Source organism: Pangasianodon hypophthalmus, chromosome 25, assembly GCF_027358585.1.
Source record: "Pangasianodon hypophthalmus isolate fPanHyp1 chromosome 25, fPanHyp1.pri, whole genome shotgun sequence".
In the NCBI taxonomy this organism is placed as follows: domain Eukaryota; kingdom Metazoa; phylum Chordata; class Actinopteri; order Siluriformes; family Pangasiidae; genus Pangasianodon; species Pangasianodon hypophthalmus.
The window spans coordinates 17,980,750-17,989,989 of NC_069734.1; positions in this window are offsets into that span (position 1 = coordinate 17,980,750).

Genomic DNA, 9,240 nt, shown 5'->3' on the forward strand with positions numbered 1-9,240 from the left:
AACCTCTGGTCTTTTATGATTTGCCATGCCTACTTCGATCATACGGTGCAGGGTCTTTGTTGGTACCTCGAATAGTGAAGGCTACAGCAGGGGGGCATAGCTTTCTCTTACAAAGCCCCACAGTTATAGAAAAGCCTAGGCTGAAAAAAAATTTGTTTAGTCAAGCCTTTTCTTAATAGTTTTTTTCTTAGGTAAAGGAACAGATCGCGAGGGCTCACGGGCTCGTGAGTGTTTTGGCGAACTGGGACGTTCGGATCACTCGGGTTTGTTGACGGCGGAGTGGCTGGACGATGTATGCTGTCATAGCTAGTATCGCTGGAGTCCCTGCTTGCACTCTGCACACACTGTACATTGTGTCATACATGACAATGATAATAATACCTAATTATCTGTTTTTCTCTCTCTTTCTCTCTCTGTCGAGCTACACATACTACTCCTGAGATAGCAGTGATCCTGACCGCTTTCGCCTCTCCGGACCTGCCCGATCCATCCCGATGCTCTACTTTTGGTCGAATTAATTCGCTAATATCTTTGCGATGCTTTGAGGAATCAAAATTCTTTTGACAACTTTTTGTCAAGAGGGTCTGTGGATCATGCCTGCCAAGTTTCACGTAAATCAGACAAAGGACCTAGGAGGACTTTGAAAAAGTAGATTTTTCAAAAAATTCTAAATGCTGGAAAAACGTGCCCGAGTAGTGGGTGGGATTCCTGTCCGTCCCACCAAGTTTGGTGTCTCTACCACTTACGGTCTCTGACGCCCAGATACGACGCCCAGAAAAGAATAATAATAGTTAAGACTGCAAGTAGCATTTTCGGGGGCCAAGCACCCAGACTCGGTGACCCCCGGTTTCAGAGACACGCTATAATTTTTGCCTAAGCGGTCACAGGAAAGCAGAGCCATAACATTAGGCAAAAGGATTCAAGAGCGATTTGTAGTTTCACTCATGATGTGTATTTTTTGACCACAGACAGTTGTGGAATTCTCTGACTGTACGAGGAAAGGTCTAGATGAACAAATGGGCAGCAGGGTGGCATTGAGTTTGTTTTTTTTATTGAGAATTGCTCAAAAAAAGGCTATTTGATATTAAACCCTGTCGGTCATGTGTCGTCTGTATAACGACACAATGAACAGCTAGGATGGCAGTAGGCAGCTTTTTTGGACAGGTCACAAGTTGACGTGAGCCAAATTTGGTGAAGCTTGGACAAAATTTGGAGGAAAAGTAGCAAAAAAGACAGTTAGATGCAAGTATTTTTAGCACGTTATTGTAACTTTTGACCAGTAGGTGGCGCTGGCACGAAATATGTCGCATAGCCTCAGGTCATGGTCCTGAAGATGACTACCAAGTTTGAGCAAGCAAGACGGTGAGGAAAAGCTCCCCGAGACGATACGAGGAAGAAACCTTGAGTGGAACCAGACTCAAAAGAGAACCCGTCCTCATCTGGGTGACGCCGGATAGTGCGATTATAAATAAATCCCTTCTTTAACTGTGTACTACGTGGTCAAATAGTGCAATCGTGTAACCAGGAACTTCATTATAGTTTGTGCATGAAGTCTATTTTGTTGAAGTTATCAACTGTTCACTGATGGAGATGATATGTGTTGTATATACAATGGATATATAGATGAAGCAAGAGACGAAAAATGTTTTGTGGTTTTTTTTTTCTTTCTTTTTTTTCCATGCACGTCATTTTAAAACACAAAGGAGCTATGACAGCAGTGTGTCTGTGTTGGGGTTTCGTGGCTTTGTGGTAAAGCCTGGGGATTTAGAGCTTGCTAGTTCAAATCCAGCTTGTCCCTGTGCTTGGTTTGTTGAGTAGTGAAACATAGAAGGTGGAGTTAAAATTGTGTTTTTTGTGCTGGCTGTGTAGTTTACTTAGCTATATGACGGTGACTTATATGACGGTGAAAAGGTCTATAAAACAGGTTGTTTGTGTGAGATCCTGTGGCTCATGTGGATGAGTGTTGCCTCTGGGTTGAGAGGTTGCTGGTTCAAGCCCCAGCCAGGACTCCAGGATATGAATGCAGTTGGTCCAGGAATTGATGGCAGAGGGAGTGATGCTGAAGGTGTGTACTCCTGGTGGGGGATGGCAATATCCGGGCAGCTGGCCCCCCCAGTTCAGGCTTGGTGAACGGATGGGGGTTATGGTGCTTGACATGTGGGTGTTAACTTAGTTTTCACAGTGCCCCCTTTATGAAAAACTAAGTTAACACCCTCTTGTCGAGCACCATAACCCCCATCCCTCCATCAACCCTGAACTGGGGGGGCCAGCTGCCCAGACATTGCCATCCCCCACCAGGAGTACACACCTTCAGCATCACTCCCACTGCCATCAATTCCTGGACCAACTGCATTCACATCCTGGAGTCCTGGCTGGGGTTCGAACCAGCAACCTCTCAACCCAGAGGCAACACTCATCCACATGAGCCACAGGATCTCACACAAACAACCTGTTTTATAGACCTTTTCACTTTCATATAACTAAGTAAACTGCACAGACTATAATTTTAAATAGGCACAAAGCCTATAATTTGAACTCTACTTTCTACTCAACACACCAACTACAGGCGGGCGCTGGATTCAAACCAGCCACTATGAAGCCCAGAGGCAAGGCTTTCACCACAAAGCTACTCAATCCCACTGTAGAGGCACTGGTGTCATAGGGCCTTTGTGTTTTAAAACGACACCCGCCAAAATATATACATATATACATGCATATATATATATCCTTCATCCCCACTGCCATCAGGCTCTACAACACCTTAGCCAATGGCAGATGACTAATCACTACTCTCATTACTTTACTACTTCACTACTTTACTACTCTCACTAATTTCTACTACTCTCACTACTTTTTACTACTCTTACTACTTTCTTTCTTACTTATCTACAAGACTACCTGAATTTCCCTCCGGGGATTAATAAAGTTTATCTTATCTTATCTTATCTTATATACATATATATATATATATATATATATATATATATATATATATATGTGTGTGTGTGTGTGTGTGTGTGTGAGAATGTATCTATATCTCTTGCTTTAATAACATCCTTAATTTTATTTATGTTCTCCTCGAGCCTCATGTACAGCAGGTCTGCAGCCAGAATGCCCCTTACCGCTGCGGCGACCGCCGCCGCTGCCGCACGCACAAATTTACAGGTGACTCTTGTTCGCAAACTCACCGCCAGGTGGCGCAAAGGGATGCGCCGCTTGTAAAGATTGAGTTTTTATTAAAGCACAATTAGAGCTGTTCGTCAGTGGATGTGTATCAGCATTTGCTTGCATTTTTGTTCTGTGATTTCACCGGATCGGAGTGCGAGCGAGAAGCGCGGCACGCGAGCTGTGCCGAAATCCGTGACCCGGAGAAATCTGTGACTAGAGGTCGCTGTTCAGTAAATGTTCGCGCGGGAACGCGCTGGCGGCGCGTGCACGTGATCGGGAGCGCGGAGAGAGTCTGTTCGAGTGCTTGTGGACAAGCTCTCCGTGTGCAATTGTCTGCTCTGTCATCACGATTGCAGCTTCTATCTTTTCTGTTTGTCTTTTATGATGGCGATTGTTAATGAAACGATGTGTACTCCACCCACGTGCTCCTGTGTGTTTATTGGGACTGATGATTTTCATTATTTTTTCTGTCTTTTACCATTGTGGGTTTTATTTATGTAAAAAAAATTATTAAAAAATATTAACTATTATTATTTTTGATCTTAGTAATATTATTTTTTTAAATAATAGTTTATATATAAAGTATATATGATGTGTATTAATAATAATAGAAGTAATAACAGTATAATTTTATAATTAAAATAATAATCCACTCTGGTTTTGTCTAAACACGTATCTTACAGAAAGCATGTTGATCTGATGTAAACAGTCCCAGAGATACAGAAGGGTCACCAAATCTGACAGTTCATAATAAATAGTTACCGAAATCTGTTACCCTCCTTTATTTCACCCAAACCGTCTTTATTGTTCACCGCATTCACTCTGGTAATGTCTATACTGCCTATAGTTGGTGATATGTAAACAAACAAACAAACAAATAAATACATTTTTTATATAATTACAAATATATATTATTTTTATTTATATAATTATTTATATAAATACTCATATAATTAAATATGTAGCATTTACTAAATCTCAGTGTCTTACATGTAGTCCTGCCGCAAAATCACGCCACTGGTTGACAATACTTTGAGATAGTTATATGCATACGCAGGACGTTGCATCGCTCACTGGCGTAGGCCTACTTTTTAGCAGGTGTCACATTTCAGCTCCAGTATTTCAGTATGTTCATTTACAAGTGTGTCAATTTTGAAGAGTGAAGAAAACAAATACTAATGATAGAGAATGATAGAGCTATAAAGAAACTGTCGACTTTATCTCCAAAAATGAGTATCCTCAATCTGCAACAAAGTCACAAAGGTTTATAATTTGAAGAAGAGCCTCCAGTTATGTCCTTCAAGGTCAGATGCTAAGAACACAGATATTGTACAAGAGGTATTTCTGTGTCAAAATGTTACTCCATTAAAGTCAAAATACCTTAAACATACCCGAGTATAATGTTTATAAATTCTATATATTTATAACACATAAAACACACGTGACAACTCACATTTTACGTGACAATTTACATAAACTATTCTAATTTATGAAGGATATGAATGAGGTGTTTTAAACCAACATCCCCACCCCAGTTTTTGAACAACTCACTCCTCTATATGTGAATAATATTATAAAAACAGGCAAGACATCTAAGGTCTCATTGTTAGTTATCTTAGTTGGATTTTCCCGCAAAGAAATTATTAAATTGTTAAAACCATTTTAATATATTGTAAAATGGTTAAAAGTAATCATACATCATCAATTAAATTGTATTAATCATAAAAATAATGACAGCAGGAAAATGAGGAGTGGTATTAGTTTGTTTTAAAATAAGTATTTTTCTTTTCCGTTTGTTGCTTCTTGTCATGTAAAGGAGGCAAAGGCGGATGCAAGTGCAGACTTTTATCGTGCACGGTGTAAAATAAGCAACTATAGCGGTGAGTAAACACACAACAACACAACATACAGACTATGAGAAAGACTATGGCAGGCAAAGTAACAACGGACACAACATCAACAGCAACAGAAGCTTGACAAACAGACACAGAAAAACTTGAACTTCAATAGTGGTGCTCATTTGGGTGAAACAAGAAACAGGTGTGAATGAACAGTAGAACATGTGGTGTGGTCATGTGACATCCAGTGGCTGATGGGTACTGTAGTTCAGTGCCCTTTATGCACTAACAGTAAAAGTGGCCACACCCTCTTCAAACATTTTTGCCTGCCGTCATGGTGATGAATCAAAAGTTAAACTTTTTTTTGATAATTATTAATCTAAGCTGTCCACACAATTGTCCTGCACTGAGTTTACTTTGGTTGCGCAAAAAACCCAAGACTAGTTCACAAAAGTATGTTTTTTAAGTACAAATATTTAACGAACAATTTGACTGACTTCAATGGTTCTTGAGGCATTGTTCTGAATGAGGTGCTCCATCAAATGGTTTCAATTCAATTGGTTAGGGTTAGGGTTAGGTACGAAGGTGCTCGTGGCAACTGCAGCCCCAAAGCCACCACAGCAATCACAGTCCCAAGCCATCACAGTACAACTCCCCATATGAGATCCCCAAGCCAAGTCCACAGCCCCCAGGTGGCACCATCCCCAGCAATCCAAACGGTTCTTCAGGCCGTCCATATGGGGCCACCCCTAGCAGCAGCGAACAAACTCGACCAATGAGAACTTCTGTGTTTGTGTGAAACACTGCGGTATATAAAATGATTTATGTGCATGAAAAACACCCCGGTGGCTGATTAGTTTCAAATTTCTCACACACCTCTGGGGCCAAGAGTCAGGCAAGTCCAAGACAAAGGTCACAAAGCAGCTTTACAGAAATAAATACATTCAGTATGTAAATCATAAATGTATGAATTTATCCCTAATGAGCAAACCAGAGGTGATGGTGGTGAGGAAAAACTCCCTGACATGGTATGAGGAAGAAAGCTTGAGAGGAACCAGACTCAGAAGGAAACCCATCCTCATCTGGATGACACCGGATAGTGTCATTATAAATAAACCCCTTCTATAACTGTGTACTACATAGACATATAGTGTAATTGTGCAACCAGTAAATTCATTACAATTTTCACATGACGTCTGGTTTGTTGAACCTTTCCACTGACCACTGATGGAGTCCTGAGTGCAAAACAGCTTGCAGCAACCGCAGCCCCAAAGCCACCACAGCATTGAGCGATCTCCAACCGATGATAACTCCAACCAGAAGTGGGGCATCAGGATGGATCAGGCAGATCCAGAGAGCAGAAGGAGTCAGGCTCACTGGTATCTCAGGAGTGGCATGTGTAGCTCGACAGAGAGAGGGAGAGAGAGGGAGAGATTGTTAGGTAAGCTTTTGTCCCATAATGGTTAAGGATAACGTACTTTGCGTGCAATGTACGAGCAGGGACTCCGGCAAGACTAGGTATGGCAACATAACTAAAAGGGAGAGCCACAAGGTAACACAGACATGAGGCCACCCTGAGACATAAAGCGGCCAGCCACTCCACCGTCAACAAACCTGAGAACCCGTGAGAGTGGGAGGGCGACAGCGTCCAAACATCCCAGTTCACTACAAGACTCTATGCCTGTGAACCCTCCAGATCTGCTCCTTTACCTAAGAAAAAGCTATTCACAAAAGGCTTGACTAAACAAATATGTTTTCTGCCTGAGCCCCGAACACTAATTGCAAGGCCGTTCCATAACTGTGGGGCTTTGTAAGAGAAAGCTCTACCCCCTGCTGTAGCCTTCACTATTCGAGGTACCAACAAATAGCCTGTACCTTTCAAAGTAGGCGTGGCGGATCATAAAAGATCAAATGTTTGCTCAGGTGCTGAGTTCTTTTATTTAATCATGTCTGCCACCTTGACAGATGTGTTTTCAAAATTAGGACATATAAAAATAAAGATAATATTTATTCATCGTTGAGCATTTCACACATTTGTTTGCAAACTAATTTTATAAAACTCAGGATACATTTTATACATAAAAATAAAAACGAGATACATATTTTGTAGCACTTGATGCAAGGATTCATAGGAAGCAAGAATTATATGCTAGCATGCACAGATTATTAGCAAAAATGCAAATTTGCTTATTATAGCGCCACCTTGCGGCCAATATCAAGTTTGGACATTGTGTTCAGCAGATATAGATCAATTTGTAAAAATAGGCATAACCTGAGCAATTAATTAACATATCTTCACAACACTTTGACGAAACAAAATTCTTTTGATCGTTTTTTTGTCCTGAGGGCCTGGGGATCATGCATGCCAAGTTTAGTTCCTAGGATAAGCTCGAAGAAGTAGTTTTTTTTAATATTAGAATGGCAGATAAACTTTATAGATCAACATACAAATGAGATTTACATTTGTTAGGGTTTAAGGCAAGGATTCAGAAGAAATAAGAATTTTTAATTCTATCGCACACAGTTGCAGAGTCATTAGCTAAAACATAAAGTTGCTTATTATTGCGCCAACTTGTGGCCTATTTTCACAAAATTTGGTACAAATATTTGTTTTCATATATTGTACAAAGATATCTATTTTCATACCGGTAGGCCATTCAGATTTGACCTTATTAACTGCTGAAATTTGATTGGCTGCTGGTGGCCTTTTTTTTAATGTATCTGAGTCATATTAGAGGATGTGTTAGGAAGTCCACCAAAGAAGATGCCTACAAGTGTTCAACTTCATTGATCGTACGATTACGTAGTTACAGTGATTTTTCAGTTGTAGCGCCCCCTGTGACTGGAATTTGATGAAACTTGCGTGGTACCTCAGAATTTGCTGTTGACTACGTCAATCAAGCTTAGTTAAGTTTGGACACTGCGTTCGGCAGATATAGGTCAATTCATACAAATGGGAGTTGCCTGACCAATTAATTCTCTAATATCTTTGCAACGCTTTGATGAATCAAAAGTCTTTTGATAAATTTTTGTCATGCTTGCCAAGTTTTGTGCAAATCGGACAAATGGCAAAAGATTTTCATAGATATGAAGATATGATAGATATGAAATCAGATATACATTTTGTAGGGCATGACTCAAGGATTCAGCAGAAAAAAGAATTTTGATTCTAGCTCTTACGGTTCCACAGTTATGAATCAAAGGTGCTTATTATAGCTCCACCTAGTGTCCGACAGATGTGTGAACGCACCTGAGTAGTCAGTGGGATTTTTGACCAACACACAAAGTTTGGTGTCTCAACAACTTATGGTCTCTGATGGCCAGACACTTTTAGATGAGAAAAAAAAATTAATAATAATAATAATAATAATAATAATAATAATATTTAAAGTTGCAAGCAGCATTTTCTGGGGCCAAGCACCCAGACTCTGTGATCCACACATTCACAGACATGCTACAGTTGTTGCCTACGCAATCACAGGAAAGCAGAGCCACAACTTTAGGCAAAGGGATTCCAGAGTGATTTGTAGTTTCAGTTGAAACATGTGTCACCTGCCATTAAGCGTCTTTCCTCAGAACGATGTGTAAATGTGGAATAGAAGAATTTTAGAAATTAAGTTTTAATGTTTTGGATGAAACAACTTCCTCCTATTTTGAACCTTAAACCTTGACCTCCGTTATGTGTTTCTTTCAAAGACATTATGGGTGGAGGTCATAACAGGGGTTTAAAGTGAAGCCAAAATGTCTCTGAGGCCCTCTAGTGGCTGGCTGCTGTACAAATTTTAACCCACTGAATGGAAAACAAACCAAACTTCCATTTTAAGTTACATCTCCACAAATTATTTTCAGGAATAGTGTTCTGATTAGTGTTCTGTAGGTATTTTACGAGACACACCTGAAACTCTTGTTGAGATTACAGGATTTTTTTTCATAAATATGTTGCTCATTGTGATGTCTATTCTTCTGGCTTATTCTTTAATTGAATGCAAAACTATTTATTCTGTGTTTAGCTTTTGAACCCTGAAATAAACATTTAATTGGTTATTCAGTTGGTCGTATGGTGCAACCTACAAATACAAATAATAAAGATACATCAAGAAACCTTTATTTGAGGAAAAAAATAAAAAAGCAAGAAAGACATCAGTAGGGGGTGCAAATGCATCAAATGTTTAGGAGTAGGTGTGTCACAGAGAGAAACTTTGACCATTCCCACCTCAAAAAATCTGAAGTGAAT